The sequence below is a fragment of the Cyanistes caeruleus genome, unplaced genomic scaffold (genome assembly GCF_971803275.1).
Source record: "Cyanistes caeruleus unplaced genomic scaffold, bCyaCae1.hap1.1 HAP1_SCAFFOLD_124, whole genome shotgun sequence".
Classification (NCBI taxonomy): domain Eukaryota; kingdom Metazoa; phylum Chordata; class Aves; order Passeriformes; family Paridae; genus Cyanistes; species Cyanistes caeruleus.
The window spans coordinates 37,040-56,219 of record NW_028255921.1 but is presented as its reverse complement, the minus strand read 5'-3'; the positions used below and the strand labels follow the sequence as shown (position 1 = coordinate 56,219).

Genomic DNA, 19,180 nt, shown 5'->3' with positions numbered 1-19,180 from the left:
CCACACGTCTGACTTTATGTCCAACGATGCATTTGGGTTTCTTCCGTCCTCTTGTGTGCCCGTGAGTAACCTTCCACGTGGATGAAGGAGATTGTGTACAGGACAATTGATTGCGGCATTGCCATTTGGCTTCACTGTCACTCAGTTGAACACGGTCCTTATCTAAGAAGGACTTCCAAGAAATGGGTAGGAGTTTTGGCTGTGAGAGGAGCAGAAAGCACATTTTCTACAGCAAATTGCTAGCTGATGCACTTTCCTCCCTGCCAAAATAGTGATTGCCATTCATCTTCCTGGGAAGAATGTAAAGACCCATTCAGAGATGCCAGGTTCAGCTGGCCTGTGGCTTTGTGTACCTCATTTCACATGTCCAATTTCAAGGGCCACTAAAAGAGGCTCATGTTTGCCTTGCTACCCACAAGTGCTGTAGGTATTTCCAGGAGAAGAGGGAAAACATCGCTGTCCTGTGGTGTGGTAGAAATGCCACCACAACTGTGATTGTGTGAGCAAAGCCAGCCAGTGCTTTTTGGGGCAGCAGCAGCAGCGGAGAGTGTGGCAGAGCGGTTTTGATACTCTTTTTAGAGTCCTGCAAACATTGTTCCCGAAACAACCCACAGCTTTGCAAATGTGCCCGAAGAAAATGCAAAGAGAACTGGGGTGTGAAAATCAAAGACTGTTTATCTGTAGAAGAAAAGGAACAAGAATGAACTACACCACATATTTACACTGTAAGAATATTGGTAACAACAACAACAACAACAAAAACAACAACAACAAACTATAGAACCTATTTACCTGAGAAGAGATCTAACAAAACTCTATGAAACGTATTTACAGACAACTTAAACAAACTCTAAAACCTCTATCCTGAACACAACAACTGTAAAACGTATGTACAGCAGGGTGGCATCTGTGTCTGTGATGTCCCTAAGTCCTGGAAGGAAAAACAAGTAGCACGGTCAGTGCAGTCAGGCACGGAAGGGTGTTCCATGTGCTGCCGGGCTGGGACACTGGCCCAGTGGGACTCTGCTGCCAGAAGGGAGCCTGGCTGGGGGCTGTGGCCCAGGCACTGGAACAGGGCTTGTGTGGCCCACAGCAAGCCCAGGCCAGGCCAGGGATGGCCAGCAGAATCCAGTGCATGGGCTAGCGTGTCCCTGAGCAGGAAGTGCCCAGCCCGGCCCCAGGCTGGCAGCAGGGGACCCACTCTGCCTGTGGGGAGCACCTGCCTGTTCTGCTGCTGGCATCGGTCTTCATCCCAAGACCATGTCTTCCTCCTTGTCTTTTAGATCAATATCCATCTCTTCAATATAATCTTTCGTTTCCACCTCCATCTCTTCCTCTGTCTCGTACATATCCACATCCATCTCTTCCTCTCCAGTATGCTCTCCGTCCACTTCCATGGCTTCTTCTCTATCAGTCTGTGTATCGACGTCCGTCTCCTGCTCTCGGTCTGTGCCAGCCTGCAGTGGTAGCAAAATTTCCCACCCTGTCCCACAGAGCTCCAGCCCAGCCAGGCAGCTGCGGGGTGTCCGCCTCCGTGGAATAGTACCATACCTCTTTTGGAACAAATGCAGACATCCTGCAGGGATGGAGAGCAAAATCCAAGCGATGGGGAGCTTTGGGGACTGCTGGGGGAATCAGGGAGCAGGTGGCAACAAGGTGACAGGGGTAGGCTTGGAGCAGGGTGAATGAAGAGCGTGCTGGCACAAGGAGCCAAGGGTTGTGTTGTGGCCGTTGCTGGATGCTGGAAGTTCTAGCTGGAGCGTGCACTGTGACATCACCGCCAGGAGTTCAGGCCCAGGCTGAAGTGGACAACGGAGACCGTAGAATGAATGACGGAATCCCTGGGTGCTTGGGCTTGGAAGGGACCCTAAAGACCATCTTGTTCCAAGCGGAGCAATCTTCACCCAGAATAGGTTGCTCAGAGCCCCGCTCCCAGCTGGCCTTGGATGTTGCCAAGGATGGAGCATCCCCAGCCTCTGTGCACAGCCTGGGCCAGTGGCCCAGCAGCCGGAGTGGAAAAGAGCAGCTTCATCAGATCCAACTTCAAGCTCACTCCTGCAGTTGAAAGGCTTCTCCTCTCTGTGCCCATCTTTCCTAGAGCTGCAGGGAGGCCTCGCCAGCCCCCTTCTCTTTCCAGGCTGAGCATCCCCAGCCCCACACGGACAGCAGTCCGATGCGTGGCAGTCAAGGCTAAAGGGTAGCAAATGGCTACATCAGGAAGTGAGAGATGGAAGCTTTTGGAGATGGAAGCTTTACCTCTAAATGTAGAAAAGAAAGAAAAGTGGAGGGGGAAATGGTGGGACTCTGGCTCTGTTCTAACTGGCGAAGATTTTCTTTTCTTCTTTTCTGTCGTGCTAACCCAAGTTTTGTTGTTTGAAAGGAGGTTTAGCAAAATATCCATCGTCTTCTCCACTGCTGAAACACTGAACAACATCTGGGCAGGCTGAGGATGCACAGCAAAACCTGCAAATATCTACTGCTGATCGTGATCCTGGGGAATGCAGCTAAAGCCAGCCAAAAGCAATTTCTGGAAAGTCAAGCCTGGCTTACGTTTTCTGGAGTTTGGTTGTGCCAACTTCACCAGTCGTTTCTAAAAAAGGAAAAGAAACTCCAAGCAAAAGAGAGAAAAACACAAAGAAACCAACCCAAAGAAACCAATCAAACAAACAGATAAAACACCCCCAATCAAACCAAAGGCAGTGAGAAGTTAGGACTAGTTGTAAGGATATCACAGCAGGCGAATGGCTGCTTCCTACTTGGATCACCATCCAAAGCCACCTAGAACAACTTCTCCAAAACATATCCAACAGGAGAAATGGAAAAAGTGATCCATGGCAGCTCTGCATTGTGGTGAAGGATGAGCATGCAGTGGTCCAGATGCAGCATTGCCCACCCTCCAGGCTGCTGTTTGCTCTGCTGAAAGACTCTTGCAGGACTGTGGCCCCTCTCCATGCAATGGAAATCCTTGCCACAGCTCTCAGTTGAGGCACTGGCATTTCCAGAGCCAGATTCAGGCACAATCCTACTGCCTGCTGAGCATCTGGGAAAGCTGCTGAGCATCTTCAGGCCTAGAAGCACAAAAGAGCTCAGGCTCTCCCCGAACTGGGTTTTCAGGGCAGCTTTCCATATCTCTGCAAGATTTCTTCATCCCTCAACACGTCTGACTTTATTATGTCCAACAATGCATTTGGGTTTCTTCCGTCCTCTTGTGTGCCCGTGAGTAACCTTCCACGTGGATGAAGGAGATTGTGTACAGGACAATTGATTGCGGCATTGCCATTTGGCTTCACTGTCACTCAGTTGAACACGGTCCTTATCTAAGAAGGACTTCCAAGAAATGGGTAGGAGTTTTGGCTGTGAGAGGAGCAGAAAGCACATTTTCTACAGCAAATTGCTAGCTGATGCACTTTCCTCCCTGCCAAAATAGTGATTGCCATTCATCTTCCTGGGAAGAATGTAAAGACCCATTCAGAGATGCCAGGTTCAGCTGGCCTGTGCGCAGGCTGCACAGACAAGTGCTGTCCTGTCACTGATGCTCCTCTCCAGACGCAGTGCAAACTTTTCCCCTTGCATTAAGAGCAGGACAGGCAAAAGCTGGGATTCCGGAGTCCGGAAAAGCTAACCGCAAGAGGCGAGCCTCTTTCGGCAGAAGTTGCCCTCCGGAGCTCTTGTCAACCGGCCACTCGCACGCTTGCGAATTAGTCGCTAGTTTTCTTGTGGACGAGGTAGGATCACGACTTCCTTCTGCTGCTCCCTACTGCTGTTGCTGCTCTCTGCGGCAATTGCGCTTTCCCCTTTACTCCCAGATGCTGAGAAATGCCCTGCCCAGCACAGAAACCGGTCACACCATGGGTGGCATAGGGTGCTGCAAATTTGTACTTCTGTCAGGGGCACGGGTAAGCTACACAAACATGTTCTGTCCTGTCACTCGTTCTCCTCACCAGACGCACTGCAAAAGCTTTCCGCTTGCATTAAGAGGAAGAAAGGCAGAAGCCGCGACTCCGCAGTTCGCAGAAGGTAACCGCAAGAGGCGAGCCTCCTTCTGCAGAAGCTGCTTCCCGGAGCTCTTGGCAACCGGCCAAAGTACCATGTGTGTCTGAGAGAGAGTGCCGGTCAGCGCGCGGGCGGTGAAAAGCGCGAGCGCTGCAGGAAGGTGAATAAGGAAGGTGTTTAAAAGGCATCTGGTGCGCGAGACTTTTAGACTGCAAGTGGGTCGTAGCTGCCTCTTCCACGCTTGCTGATTAGTAGCTATTTTTCGTGTGAAAGAAGTAAGATCATTACTTCCTTCTGCTGCTCCCTACTGCTGTTGCTGCTCTCTGCGACAATAGTTGCACTTTCCCTTTTACTCCCAGATGCAGAGAAATGTCCTGCGCAGCACAGATACCTGTCACACCATGGGTGGCATAGGGTGCTGCAAATTCGTGCTTACATCAGTGGCAGGGGTAAGCTGCACAAACATGTGCTGTCCTGTCACACGTTCTCCTCGCCAGACGCAGAGCAAAAGATTTCTGCTTGCATTAAGAGCAAGAAAGGCAGAAGCCGCGACTCCACAGTTCGGAGAAAGTAACCGCAAGAGGCGAGCCTCCTTCGGCAGAAGCTGCTTTCCGGAGCTCTTGGCAACCGGCCAACGTACCATGTGTGTCTGAGGGAGAGTGCCGGTCAGCGCGCGGGCGGTGGAAAGCGCGAGCACTGCCGGCAGGCGAATAAGGAAGGCGATTAACAGGCATCTGGTGCACGAAACTTTCAGACTTCAAGTGGAAGGCAGGTGCCACTCGCACACTTGCTGAGTAGTCGCTAAGTTGTCGTGTGGAAGAAGTACGGCCACGACTTCCTTCTGCTGCTCCCTACTGCTGTTGCTGCTCTCTGCGACAATTGCGCTTTCCCTTTTACTCCCAGAAGTAGAGAAATATCCTGCGCAGCACAGAAACCAGTCACACTATGGGTGAAATAGGGTGCTGCAAATCCATGCTTGTGTAAGTGGCAGGTGTAAGCTGCACAAACATGTGCTGTCCTGTCACACGTTCTCCTCGCTAGACACAGTGCAAAAGCTTTCCGCTTGCATTAAGAGCAAGAAAGGCAGAAGCTGGGACTCAGCATTTCGCAGAAGGTAACTGCAAGAGGCGAGCATCCTTCGGCAGAAGCCGCTTTTCAGGACTCTTGGCAACCGGCCAAAGTACCATGTGTGTCTGAGAGAGAGTGCCGGTCAGCGCGCGGGCGGTGGAAAGTGCGAGCGCTGCCGGCAGGCGAATAAGGTGTTTAACAGGCATCTGGTGAACGTGACTTTCAGACTGCAAGATGAAAGCAGCTGCCACTCGCACGCTTGCTGATTAGTAGCTAGTTGTCGTGTGGAAGAAGTAAGATCACTACTTCCTTCTGCTGCTCCCTACTGCTGTTGCTGCTCTCTGCGACAATAGTTGCACTTTCCCTTTTACTTCCAGATGCAGAGAAATGTCCTGCGCAGCTCAGAAAGCTGTCACACCATGGGTGGCATAGGGTGCTGCAAATTCGTGCTTACATCTGTGGCAGGGGTATACTGCACAAACATGTGCTGTCCTGTCACACGTTCTCTTCGCCAGAAGCTGTGCAAAAGCTTTCCGCTTGTATTATGGGCAAGAAAGGCAGAAGCCGCGACTCCGCAGTTCGGAGAAGGTGAGCGCAAGAGGCGAGCATCCTTCGGCAGAAGCCGCTTTTTAGGACTCTTGGCAACCGGCCAAAGTACCATGTCTGTCTGAGGGAGAGTGCCGATCAGGGCGCAGGCGGTGGAAAGCGCGAGCTCTGCCGGCAGGCGAATAAGGAAGGTGTTTAACAGGCATCTGGCGCACGAAACTTTCAGACTGCAAGAGAATCGTAGCTGCCACTCGCACACTTGCTGAGTAGTCGCTAAGTTGTCGTGTGGAAGAAGTACTGCCTCGACTACCTTCTGCTGCTCCCTACTGCTGTTGTTGCTCTCTGCGACAACTATTCGTTTTCCCTTTTACTCCCAGAAGCAGAGAAATATCCTGCGCAGCACAGAAACCAGTCACACCATGGGAAGAATAGGGTGCTGCAAATCCGTGTTGCGTTAGTGGCAGGGGTAAGGTGCACAAACATGTGATGTCCTGTCACACGTTCTCTTCTCCAGAAGCAGTGCAAAAGCTTTCCGCTTGCATTAAGGGCAAGAAAGGCAGAAGCCGCGACTCCGCAGTTCGGAGAAGGTGAGCGCAAGAGGCGAGCCTCCTTCGGCAGAAGCTGCTTTTCAGGACTCTTGGCAACCGGCCAACGTACCATGTGTGTCTTAGAGAGAGTGCCGGTCAGCGTGCGGGCAGTGGAAAGCGCGAGCGCTGCGGGCAGGCGAATAAAAAATGTGTTTAAAAGGCATCTGGTGCGCGAGACTTTCAGACTGCAAGATGAAAGCAGCTGCCACTCGCACGCTTGCTGATTAATAGCTAGTTGTCGTGTGGAAGAAGTAAGATCACTACGTCCTTCTGCTGCTCCCTACTGCTGTTGCTGCTCTCTGCGACAATAGTTGCACTTTCTCTTTTACTCCCAGATGAAGAGAAATGTCCTGCGCAGCTCAGAAAGCTGTCACACCATGGGTGGCATAGGGTGCTGCAAATTCATGCTTACATCAGTGGCAGGGGTATACTGCACAAACATGTGCTGTCCTGTCACACGTTCTCTTCGCCAGAAGCTATGCAAAAGGTTTCCGCTTGCATTAAGGGCAAGAAAGGCTGAAGCCGCGACTCCGCAGTTCGGAGAAGGTGAGCGCAAGAGGGGAGCATCCTTTGGCAGAAGCCGCTTTTTAGGACTCTTGGCAACCGGCCAAAGTACCATGTGTGTCTGTGGGACGGTGCCGGTCAGCACGCGGGCAGTGGAATGCGCGAGCGGTGCAGGCAAGCGAATAAGAAACATGTTTGACAGGCATCTGGCGCGCGAAACTTTCAGACTGCAAGTGGAACGTAACTGCCAGTCGCCCGCTTGCTAATTAGTAGCTAGTTGTCGTGTGGAAGAGGTAAGATCACTACTTCCTTCTGCTGCTCCCTACTGCTGTTGCTGCTCTCTGTGACAACAATTCGCTTTCCGTTTTAGTTACAGATGCAGAGAAATGCCCTGCGCAGCACAGAAAGCTGTCACACCATGGGTGGCATAGGGTGTTGCAAATCCATGCTTGTGTAAGTGGCAGGGGTAAGCTGCACAAACATGTGCGGTCCTGTCACACGTTCTCCTCGCTAGAAACAGTGCAGAAGCTTTCCCCTTGCATTAAGAGCAAGAAAGGCAGAAGCCGGGACTCCGCAGTTCGCAGAAGGTAACCGCAAGTGGCGAGCCTCCTTCGGCAGAAGCTGCTTTCCGGAGCTCTTGGCAACCGGCCAACGTACCATGTGTGTCTGAGAGAGAGTGCCGGTCAGCGCGCGGGCGGTGGAAAGCACGAGCGGTGCAGGCAAGCGAATAAGAAACATGTTTAACTGGCATCTGGCGTGCGAAACTTTCAGACTGCAAGTGGAACGCAGGTGCCACTCGCACGCTTGCGAATTATTCGCTAGTTGTCTTGTGGAAGAGGTAAGATCACGACTTCCTTCTGCTGCTCCCTACTGCTGTTGCTGCTCTCTGTGACAAAAATTCGCTTTCCGTTTTACTTACAGATGCAGAGAAATATCCTGCGCAGCACAGAAACCTGTCACACCATGAGTGGCATAGGGTGCTGCAATTTCGTGCTTACATCAGTGGCAGGGGTATACTGCACAAACATGTGCTGTCCTGTCACACGTTCTCCTTGCCAAACTCTGTGCAAAAGCTTTCTGCTTGCATTAAGAGGAAGAAAGGCAGAAGCCGCGACTCCGCAGTTCGCAGAAGGTAACCGCAAGAGGCGAGCCTCCTTCGGCAGAAGCTGCTTTCCGGAGCTCTTGGCAACCTGCCATAGTACCATGTCTGTCTGAGGGAGAGTGCCGCTCAGCGCGTGGGCGGTGGAAAGCGCGAGCTCTGCCGGCAGGCGAATAAGGAAGGTGTTTAACAGGCATTTGGCGTACGAAACTTTCAGACTGCAAGTGGAACGTACCTGCCACTCACATGTTTGCTGATTAGTAACTAGTTCTCGTGTGGATGAGGTACGATCAGGACTCCCTTCTGCTGCTCCCTACTGCTGTTGCTGCTCTCTGCGACACCAATTGCGCTTTCCCTTTTACTCCCAGAAGCAGAGAAATATCCTGCGCAGCACAGAAACCAGTCACACTATGGGTGGCATAGGGTGCTGCAAATCCGTGCTTGTGTAAGTGGCTGGGGTAAGCTGCACAAACATGTGCTGTCCTGTCACACGTTCTCTTCGCCAGAAGCTGTGCAAAAGCTTTCCGCTTGTATTATGGGCAAGAAAGGCAGAAGCCGCGACTCCGCAGTTCGGAGAAGGTGAGCGCAAGAGGCGAGCATCCTTCGGCAGAAGCCGCTTTTTAGGACTCTTGGCAACCGGCCAAAGTACCATGTCTGTCTGAGGGAGAGTGCCGATCAGGGCGCAGGCGGTGGAAAGCGCGAGCTCTGCCGGCAGGCGAATAAGGAAGGTGTTTAACAGGCATCTGGCGCACGAAACTTTCAGACTGCAAGAGAATCGTAGCTGCCACTCGCACACTTGCTGAGTAGTCGCTAAGTTGTCGTGTGGAAGAAGTACTGCCTCGACTACCTTCTGCTGCTCCCTACTGCTGTTGTTGCTCTCTGCGACAACTATTCGTTTTCCCTTTTACTCCCAGAAGCAGAGAAATATCCTGCGCAGCACAGAAACCAGTCACACCATGGGAAGAATAGGGTGCTGCAAATCCGTGTTGCGTTAGTGGCAGGGGTAAGGTGCACAAACATGTGATGTCCTGTCACACGTTCTCTTCTCCAGAAGCAGTGCAAAAGCTTTCCGCTTGCATTAAGGGCAAGAAAGGCAGAAGCCGCGACTCCGCAGTTCGGAGAAGGTGAGCGCAAGAGGCGAGCCTCCTTCGGCAGAAGCTGCTTTTCAGGACTCTTGGCAACCGGCCAACGTACCATGTGTGTCTTAGAGAGAGTGCCGGTCAGCGTGCGGGCAGTGGAAAGCGCGAGCGCTGCGGGCAGGCGAATAAAAAATGTGTTTAAAAGGCATCTGGTGCGCGAGACTTTCAGACTGCAAGATGAAAGCAGCTGCCACTCGCACGCTTGCTGATTAATAGCTAGTTGTCGTGTGGAAGAAGTAAGATCACTACGTCCTTCTGCTGCTCCCTACTGCTGTTGCTGCTCTCTGCGACAATAGTTGCACTTTCTCTTTTACTCCCAGATGAAGAGAAATGTCCTGCGCAGCTCAGAAAGCTGTCACACCATGGGTGGCATAGGGTGCTGCAAATTCGTGCTTACATCAGTGGCAGGGGTATACTGCACAAACATGTGCTGTCCTGTCACACGTTCTCTTCGCCAGAAGCTATGCAAAAGGTTTCCGCTTGCATTAAGGGCAAGAAAGGCTGAAGCCGCGACTCCGCAGTTCGGAGAAGGTGAGCGCAAGAGGGGAGCATCCTTTGGCAGAAGCCGCTTTTTAGGACTCTTGGCAACCGGCCAAAGTACCATGTGTGTCTGTGGGACGGTGCCGGTCAGCACGCGGGCAGTGGAATGCGCGAGCGGTGCAGGCAAGCGAATAAGAAACATGTTTGACAGGCATCTGGCGCGCGAAACTTTCAGACTGCAAGTGGAATGTAACTGCCAGTCGCCCGCTTGCTAATTAGTAGCTAGTTGTCGTGTGGAAGAGGTAAGATCACTACTTCCTTCTGCTGCTCCCTACTGCTGTTGCTGCTCTCTGTGACAACAATTCGCTTTCCGTTTTAGTTACAGATGCAGAGAAATGCCCTGCGCAGCACAGAAAGCTGTCACACCATGGGTGGCATAGGGTGTTGCAAATCCATGCTTGTGTAAGTGGCAGGGGTAAGCTGCACAAACATGTGCGGTCCTGTCACACGTTCTCCTCGCTAGAAACAGTGCAGAAGCTTTCCCCTTGCATTAAGAGCAAGAAAGGCAGAAGCCGGGACTCCGCAGTTCGCAGAAGGTAACCGCAAGTGGCGAGCCTCCTTCGGCAGAAGCTGCTTTCCGGAGCTCTTGGCAACCGGCCAACGTACCATGTGTGTCTGAGAGAGAGTGCCGGTCAGCGCGCGGGCGGTGGAAAGCACGAGCGGTGCAGGCAAGCGAATAAGAAACATGTTTAACTGGCATCTGGCGTGCGAAACTTTCAGACTGCAAGTGGAACGCAGGTGCCACTCGCACGCTTGCGAATTATTCGCTAGTTGTCTTGTGGAAGAGGTAAGATCACGACTTCCTTCTGCTGCTCCCTACTGCTGTTGCTGCTCTCTGTGACAAAAATTCGCTTTCCGTTTTACTTACAGATGCAGAGAAATATCCTGCGCAGCACAGAAACCTGTCACACCATGAGTGGCATAGGGTGCTGCAATTTCGTGCTTACATCAGTGGCAGGGGTATACTGCACAAACATGTGCTGTCCTGTCACACGTTCTCCTTGCCAAACTCTGTGCAAAAGCTTTCTGCTTGCATTAAGAGGAAGAAAGGCAGAAGCCGCGACTCCGCAGTTCGCAGAAGGTAACCGCAAGAGGCGAGCCTCCTTCGGCAGAAGCTGCTTTCCGGAGCTCTTGGCAACCTGCCATAGTACCATGTCTGTCTGAGGGAGAGTGCCGCTCAGCGCGTGGGCGGTGGAAAGCGCGAGCTCTGCCGGCAGGCGAATAAGGAAGGTGTTTAACAGGCATTTGGCGTACGAAACTTTCAGACTGCAAGTGGAACGTACCTGCCACTCACATGTTTGCTGATTAGTAACTAGTTCTCGTGTGGATGAGGTACGATCAGGACTCCCTTCTGCTGCTCCCTACTGCTGTTGCTGCTCTCTGCGACACCAATTGCGCTTTCCCTTTTACTCCCAGAAGCAGAGAAATATCCTGCGCAGCACAGAAACCAGTCACACTATGGGTGGCATAGGGTGCTGCAAATCCGTGCTTGTGTAAGTGGCTGGGGTAAGCTGCACAAACATGTGCGATCCTGTCACACGTTCTCCTCGCCAGACGCACTGCAAAAGCTTTCCTCTTGCATTAAGAGCAAGAAAGGCAGAAGCCACGACTCCGCAGTTCGGAGAAAGTAACCGCAAGAGGCGAGCCTCCTTCGGCAGAAGCTGCTTTCCGGAGCTCTTGGCAACCGGCCAACGTACCATGTGTGTCTGAGGGAGAGTGCCGGTCAGCGCGCGGGCGGTGGAAAGCGCGAGATTTGTGGGCAGGCGAATAAGAAACATGTTTAAAGAGCAGGTTGTGTGACATCAGCGAGTGGGCTGTGACATCTCAGGTGGCTGTGTGACATCACAGGGGGTACTGTGAGATCACTGGGGAGGTCACCCCACACCGACCCTTCTAACAGTTTGCCCCCAGAGAAGTACCAATGCTTCTCTTGCAGCAGCCTGTCTGCACAGAAACACTCCCAGGGCTCTCTGCATTTCCCTTCCCTCGCTCTTGGCTCACTCACACACCTCCCAACAACCCACTTGGTGTTTTCAGCTGCAAGGAGTTCAAAGCTTGTCTGGCCTTCAGCAGCTGCTCTGATTCTGCCTTCAGCCAACTCTGGCTTTGTGTTCATTGTAGAACTTCCTGTGTGTCTGAAACATTCCTTGCATGGTTCTGCCTTGGGGAAGGGGAAGCTCCCTGGTGGCACCTTGGGCTTGGCACACACTTGAGGAGGGTGTCTGTTTTCCATGGGGAAACTCAGGAGTTTTAGATTGCTAAAATCAAAGAAGGAAAACCTCTTTTTGTCTGAGTGCAGCCAGTTGTGTGAGCAAAGCAGGTCCCAGGGCAGTGAGGAGAGACAGGATGGGGCTGGGGAATGTGCAGCAAGGTTGTCCACAGTGGGTCAGACCTCAAGACACAGCTTCTCTGACCTGGCCACACCTTCTTAGGAGAGACCCTGGACCAATATCCATCACTGAATGCTGCAATCACCTCTGCTCCAAAGAGAACAGGTATAAAAGACACCCTTTAATATAGGAAAACATATTTCCTAGAAGCTCATAGAACTATTTCTCCATAACTATTGTAGGAAACTTTCCTGAAAACTGTACCAGACCAGAGGGATATCAAGTCACAGCCATGGTTTGTTAGGACTTGCTTCATCCTAATGAGCCCCGCGGTGCATTTGGAGCTCTGCCCTTTAACTTCAGGGCCTGAGAGGAGATTGCACAAACCTTTCCAGGAGTCCAAGTCAGAGGAAACACCCAAAGTTTCTTGAGGCATTAATGGGTGCCACTGAGATCCATCCCCAACACAGGCTCCTCATGGATTCCTTGAAGGACAGAACTGGAGGCCAGGATTGCATAAAAACCTCTCAGAGACTCAGTGTGGAAAGGAAAATCCAAAGTAGCAGAAGAAACCCTGAGTATCTCAAAGTCTTGATGAGCCCCACTGAGTGTCAATGCAAAGCTCCCAGGGGACTATTAAAGCAGATAATTGGGGCCATGACTGCACAAACTTCTCAGAGACCCAGTGTGGGAAGGAAAAAGGAAAGTGCCTTAAGAACCTGAAGTACCTTGAAACATTAATGATCCCCACAATGAGTGTTGTTACTGACAAAGCCTCTCAAGGCACTAATTGCAGCAGATAATTGGAGATCATGATTGCACAAACCTCTCAGAGACTCCAAGGCAAAAGCTAAAGTCCATTGAAAAAGCTGCAGTCCCTGGGAGCATGAAGGAGCCCCCCAGGGCCATTTCTAAGCAAGGCTCCCCAGGGACTCCTTCCAGCAGATCCCTAAGGCCACTGGCATGTGGGCTAGGGGGGATGCTGAGGGCAGGCCAAGGGGGTGACAGTGGCCAGCCTTGCTGGGGCTGTGCCAGGAGGCCTCAGGGCCTCAGGACAAGGTGTCTCCTCACAGCCCTTGCTGGCACAGAGGCTGCTGTGGCCCAGGGCACCAACACTTGCCTTCTCTGTGTCCCCACCTGTCATCAGTGCCTCCTGTTCTCTGCCCTGCCTGGGGCCTGGGGACACTTTCTCAGTGCTGTCCCTCAGTGGGACCCATTAAAGGTAAAAGTAGCTCTGGATTTGGATTCTGACTTGGACTTCTTGAGCAGCTTCTTTCACTCCCTCTCAGGGACTGATGTTCAGGACCTCAGCACAAAGCCCCAAGAGGGTCATTAAAGTCCTGCTGCTGTGTCTGTGCTGCTGAGCTGGGCCAGGCTCCCGGCACAGAGGATGATCCTGAAAACTAGGAAGAGCTTCAAAAGCACATTTCTCTTGCTGAGCAGCTCTTCTCCCAGCTCAGCAGGGCTGGGGCACTGCCTGCAGCCACCCTGGGGCACAGCCCAGAGGCACAGAGACCTTCAATCAGTCAGGGCTGGGAAGGTGCTGAGAAGTGCCTGGGGCACAATCCCTCCCAGCCCTTGACACAGGAAGCCTCTGGCTGCAGGACAATGCAGCTGCAGCTCCTGGAGCCATCTCCTAAAGCTGGAACATGCCAGTGCCTACAGACTCTGTGAGTACAGCTCTGAGTATTTGTGGTGTAGGGGAGGTGAATGCCCATGTAGCTCTGACATGCTGAAGGCTTCAGATCAGTCATAGAATATTTCCAAGACAAGGATTTTGATAAAAATGAGGACATTTCCTAAGACTTGGTATTCAGTTTCCTACCATTGGAGAAAGGCTGGGAGGAGGGGGACAAATAATAAAGGTATTAGGAATTTTGACAAGTGCCTGAGACATCCAAACTGTTACTTTTAGTGATCAATAGGCTAATGGGAGATTCCTAATGTGCATTCAGCCACTCTGCCCATGGACAGCACCAGCATCACCGTTGCTGGACCCATCAGCCTTAGTCTGAGCTGTCCTTTCTCCAAGCTGCAAACAGAACCTGTCCCCAGCCAGAGCCCTGCAAACAGGCAGGGTTCTGTCAGGCCAAGGAGAGTGCACAGAGATTTGGGATCTGTGGCTGCTGGCAGGGAGAGATCAGACACAGGGAAACACCTGCAGGAGGAAAATCTCCAGGAAGCAGAGAGAAGATCAGGGACGGAGAGTAAACAAAAGCCCAGAAATCCTGTGCCAGAGAGAGTTTAGAGATGTCCATAGGAGCCCCTGCAGTGCAGCCCCTCCCTCTGAACAAGCCCCCTCCCTCCTGTTCCCCCAGCCCAGCTTCTGCCCTCAGGGCTGGGCTCCCAGGTGTGAAGCCCCTCCTGTGCAGGCAGAGCTGCAGCCCCTCCATGTCCTTCCTAAATTGGGGGCTCAGAACTGGACACAGCACTCGAGATGAAGCTCAACCAGTGCCAAGCACAGGGGAAGAATCCCTGCCCTGGTCCTGATGACCACACTGTTCCTGATCCAGGCAAGGTGCCATTGGCCTCCTTGGCCACCTGGGCACACTGATGGCTCACGCCCAGCCTGCTGTCCATCAGTGCCCCAGGTCCCTTTCTCCCTGCCTGCTGGCCAGCCTCTCTGTCCCCAGCCTGGAGCACTGCAGGGGTTGTTATGGCCAATAGGCAGGACCTGGCACTTGAACTTGTTAAACCTCACCTTGTTGGGTCTGGCCCCTGGATCCAACCTGTCCAGGTCCCTGTGCAGAGCTCTCCTACCCTGCAGCACATCAACACTCCCAGCCAACTTGATGTCACCACGGTTCCATGGGGGCCTAGAGTGTCACAATGGTCTCCAGGATTCCATCAGGCCTCCCATCCATCCATCTTTGGATCATACTGGGAGTGACTGGACTCATATTGGGAGTATCTGAGAGTGACTGGCAACATTCCTTGCACATCATCCCCCATACTGGGGGTGACTGGGAGCAACTGGGAGTACGCTGGGGGAAAATGGCATCATACTGGGACTTACTGGGTTGATCTAGCCAGAGGCAACTGGGACCATCCTGGGAGTGCTAGCATGTGACAAGGATCATCCTGGAGCTTACTGGGCTCATATTGGTGTTGAAAGGGAGCAACTGGGATCTCTGAACACCACAGGTTCTATTGTAGTTGATAGCTTGAAATATATCTTTTCCCCTCTTTTAGTTGTGATTTTCCCCCCAGCTTCTCTTTCTCCTAACTGTTTACCTGGCGTCAAGTTCCCATGGTTACTGAAGTTTCTCTCCTCAGCCCCACGGCGAGAGGCCGGATAAAGAGTAAAGAGAGGACCCTGCTGGCATTTCCAGATGCTTGAAGTTTCTTTAGCCCAGGAGACCCTTCTTTCCAACATGGAAGTTTGTAACTTTGTTTTTCCTGTCCCAGAATGCCTCTGAGCTATGGAAGCTGGGAGGGTATGCTTCCCTTCCCTTTCTTTCCTCCCTGTATTGCCAGGAAACCAGCCTCCCCCCCTCTCCCCCTCTGCCCCTCTGTGAAGAATACTCCTACACCTTTGTGGGCATTTGAAGAAGTTGGTGTCTGCTATTTCTAATCTTGGTGTGTGTAACCTTGATTTGTAGAAAGTTTGTAAGATGTACTAACTGAGAAAAATAATTGGTTCTTTCTCTGATGTTCCCTCCCTCCGAGAAACCCTGTTAAAAGACACCCCCCAGACCCCAAATCCTTGGTCTCTCGTCCTTTGGATTCCCCTTCACAGAAATAAACTGTGGAATGCAAACCAGAGAGAGTCCCCCCCCGATTTCTTTACTTGCTCTATAGACTTGAATTCTTGAAGAAAATCAGTGAACCCCACAAACATATGCTGGCTCGAAACTCGAGTGAAGAGAAACCTCATCACTGAGCCAGCCAGGCCACACTCGAGAAGATCGAGGCAAGGTTCCTTTCCCACTCACTGAAGAAGGAGCTTTGCAGTATCCATGTGTGAGGTGACCTTCACCTGAACCAGACGCTGATAAAAGAAAAAGCTGCCTGTGCTGGAAACTCCCACACAACAAGTCAATACCAAGAGAGCATTTTCCTTTCACAACTTCCCTCCTGGAGCCACAGTCCTTTTGGATCAAACAGCAGGCAAGAGAACAGCACAAAATATTAGGCTGTGTCCCGTTTTTTGGCTGGACCAGCAAACGGAGGGAGTGCCAGGGTCCGCTGCCACAGACTCTCCTCTTGGGGAACAGAACCCCCCCAGGCTCCATTCCAAATGCTGTGCACACCCTGCTGGCTAGAAACAACCCATTTTTCAAGAAGTTATTGGCAGGAACTCTCACAAACATATGGCATTTGTGATAAGCAGAGACCCTTTTTTTCGCCTAAACAGGTAGATACGATGCTTTGCAAAACTATGCTTTGTGGAATCAGGATGAGGTTGAAGGTTGCTACTGACGCATAAATCACTAACGGCCTTGCGAGCTTTCTTGAATTCCAGAAAGTCACCAAAGATAAGCCTTAACAAAGAACAGTGAAGAAAGGTCAAAAGGATAAGACTGAGGAGGACCTATGATCTTCATCCCGCGACCACCAGAAGGCAGAAAAAGACCCCCTAGCAACCGGACATACATGCACAGAGATGCCTGAGAAAGGACACGTAACCTGGAAGCCGGGTTAAAAAGGGGGAATACGGAAACCTGCGGCGCGGCAGTTTCGCGGAGCGGGAACTCTCCTGCTCCCCTGTCGCCCAGCGCTGATCTATTGCTTATTGCTTGCTTGCTGTAATTAATAAAACTATTCTCTGATTGAACCATATCACTCTCTTGAGTGAATTCATAACAGCATTTAATGGCAATTTTCTTTGAAAATCACCTCTGTTCCAAAGGAAGAACAGAAAGCCCACAGCAATCCCAAAGGCACATATGGTGCACCTGGGGAAATCCTCGACTTAGGGGACGAGTGGGTTAAAAAATACCCATAAGAAGCCCCAGAGTCCAGAGTGAAAACTGCAGCAATCACTTACTGGATCATTTTGGCTGTGCTGCACACGTCTGCAGACTGTCTGTCCCCCTGCAAGGACAGAAGGACACCCGTCAGGGGCTGGGCTGGCTGCTGAGAATGCCTCAGGCAGGAGGATCCTCAGGCAATGAGCAGGCACCCAGAGCCGCTCTGACACTGAGGCCTCTGTGCCCCACAGCAACGGGAACACCACAAGGACACGGCAAGGTTCCTGTGACATCACAACAGCAGCTCACCCAAAAACCTCCTGGAAGGTTCTCCTGGGTCACCAAGGAGCACAAAGGATCCTCAGAGGGCACAACCTATTGCCCTCCAAAGGATCCAAGAGGAACTCAGAAAATGCAGCAAATGAGGACACCCCCCCAGCCCAGCCTGGACACTCAGAAGGAACAAAGATGTGACCAAAGAAAAGGAAACACAACTTTTGTTCACTGATGCTTCTGATTAAAACCAGCAAGGCTTGTTCCCTCTGGGATCTTTGTTCTAGTTCTAAAAACAAACAAGGTTCTCTGCTGTAAATGTACAGAAAGCAGGAACTTGGGGGAAAAGAAGGATGAGGGTGCCAAAGCCTTGTGTGACTTCTTGGACATCCTGTGGCTGAGGGTGTCCAAGGCAATGGACTCACAAGCGGGGTCCCTGCCCTCCCGACTGACAGCTGCCATCTCTCCTTCAGCCCCACACATGGCTCAAACAACCTCCTGTCAAGGGCCTCCATCCACACATTCCATCACCAGCCAGAGATGCTCATCAACCAGGTCACCCAGCATCCCTGAGACCACAGCAGGGAGTGCTCCTGGCATCTGGTAGAGCACTGTGGCTTTCCTGGGATCCTTCTGGTGTCTGTGCCTGAGAGGAGTGGGTGGATGGAACCAGGATGGGTCACAGATCAGCAGCCCCACTGCAAGCAGTGCTTTCTCCTGCTGTGTGGGGACCGTGTGGTGACTGATATTGGGCCTCCTCTGGCTTTGGCTCCTGCAGAGCACACAGTGGGTCAGACACTGGGCTGAGGGAAGGGGTCCCATGGAAACCCAGCACAGGCATTTCTCTTTGGAGAGGGGGTTCTGCAGGGAGAAAGGAGAAGAGACTTTCCTGTCTGCTGAGATTCCCCCTCCTCCTGCATCAGTCCTACCACAATCCATCAGTACCAGAGTTGATAGGATCACTTCCCTGCCAGGCAACACAAGGCACTCAAAACTGAACCCTGCCAGAGCCCAGCCCTGCCTGCCCATTTGGAGGGTGTGGGGGAATGGAATTTCAGCATGTGATAAACAGGCCAGGAGACCAGCTCCTTTTAAAAAGGCCTTTATTAAGCAGCACAGCTCTGGGGGTGGGGGCCCGAGGGGTCGCGCACACCGCCACTGCTCCCACTGGACACCGCAGAAGAGGAGGATCCGTGTAGCTCTGTCACTAGGGCAGAGCTGGGCCTTCCTTCCTCACGAGAGTCCCTGGGAAGACTCGTTCTTTAGGGCTCATAGTCTAGGCTGTCATCCCAGTCGAGTCTCCTCGAGGTTATGTCGGCCTCTGGAAAGAAGTCAGGGGACTCCTCTGGGTCTTCCTTGTTAGATGGTGCTGGTTCTATTCCTTCCCTTTTGCGTGGCTCGTTGTTTTGGGGTTTTTTCCAGTCTGGGTGCATCCCATAAGTCTCTGGTCTCTCTCGTTTGCATAAAAGTCAGTATGTCATCCTCCTCCTCAGAACGGTACAGCAACTTGGGAAAGGGATACAATGTTGCCATGTGGGAGTCTAGGAGCAGTGTGGGCAGTGCCTGGCTGAACACAGAACAAGAAACACAGGATACAGCAACTTGGGAGAGGGGGCAGGGCCTGGCTGAACAAGGAACAAGAAATATGGGGTACAGCAATTTGTGACAGGGGTACAAGGGTAAGTAAACCTGGGACAGGGGTACAAGGTAAGTAAGGAGTTTACAAACAGCAACTGTAACATATTATTCTTAACAATATCCTGGGACAGGGGTACAAGGTAAGTAAGGAGTTTACAAACAGCAACTGTAACACATTATTCTTAACAATATCCCCCCTCTTATATTTTGATCGGGCTCTAGCCCGCATCAACCATTAACTTCTGGCTCATGGGAATATTTATCTTTTAATTCTCGATATTGCTCATATATTTCCCTGGCAGTTTTGTGCTCTCGATCCTGACTTTGAGTCTCCATTAACATGATCCTGGCCTGCTTCTTATCTTTTATTTCAGGGATCTGGATGCTTGCTTGTACTGTGGTAGTCACTGTCTTGATTAGGCAGGGGAGTAAACAGGGCAGGAACAAGAAACTTGCAAATGCACAGACAGCAATAAAGACTATTTTTTTTCCACCACCCTCTTTTGAAGGACCAAAGGTCATTCCACCAGTCTGAGTTCACCAGAGGAGT

The 19,180-nt window shown here is 51.8% G+C and overlaps 1 long non-coding RNA gene across 1 annotated transcript; it reads right to left on the bottom strand.

Annotated features, from left to right (window-relative positions):
- Positions 1–655: 655 nt before the first annotated feature.
- Positions 656–2,590, bottom strand: LOC147646100 (uncharacterized). Its single transcript, XR_015281953.1, has 3 exons — positions 1,552–2,590; positions 1,224–1,457; positions 656–931 (listed from the first exon to the last, which is right to left on the bottom strand). It is a non-coding gene; the product is annotated as an uncharacterized LOC147646100 (long non-coding RNA).
- Positions 2,591–19,180: the final 16,590 nt, after the last annotated feature.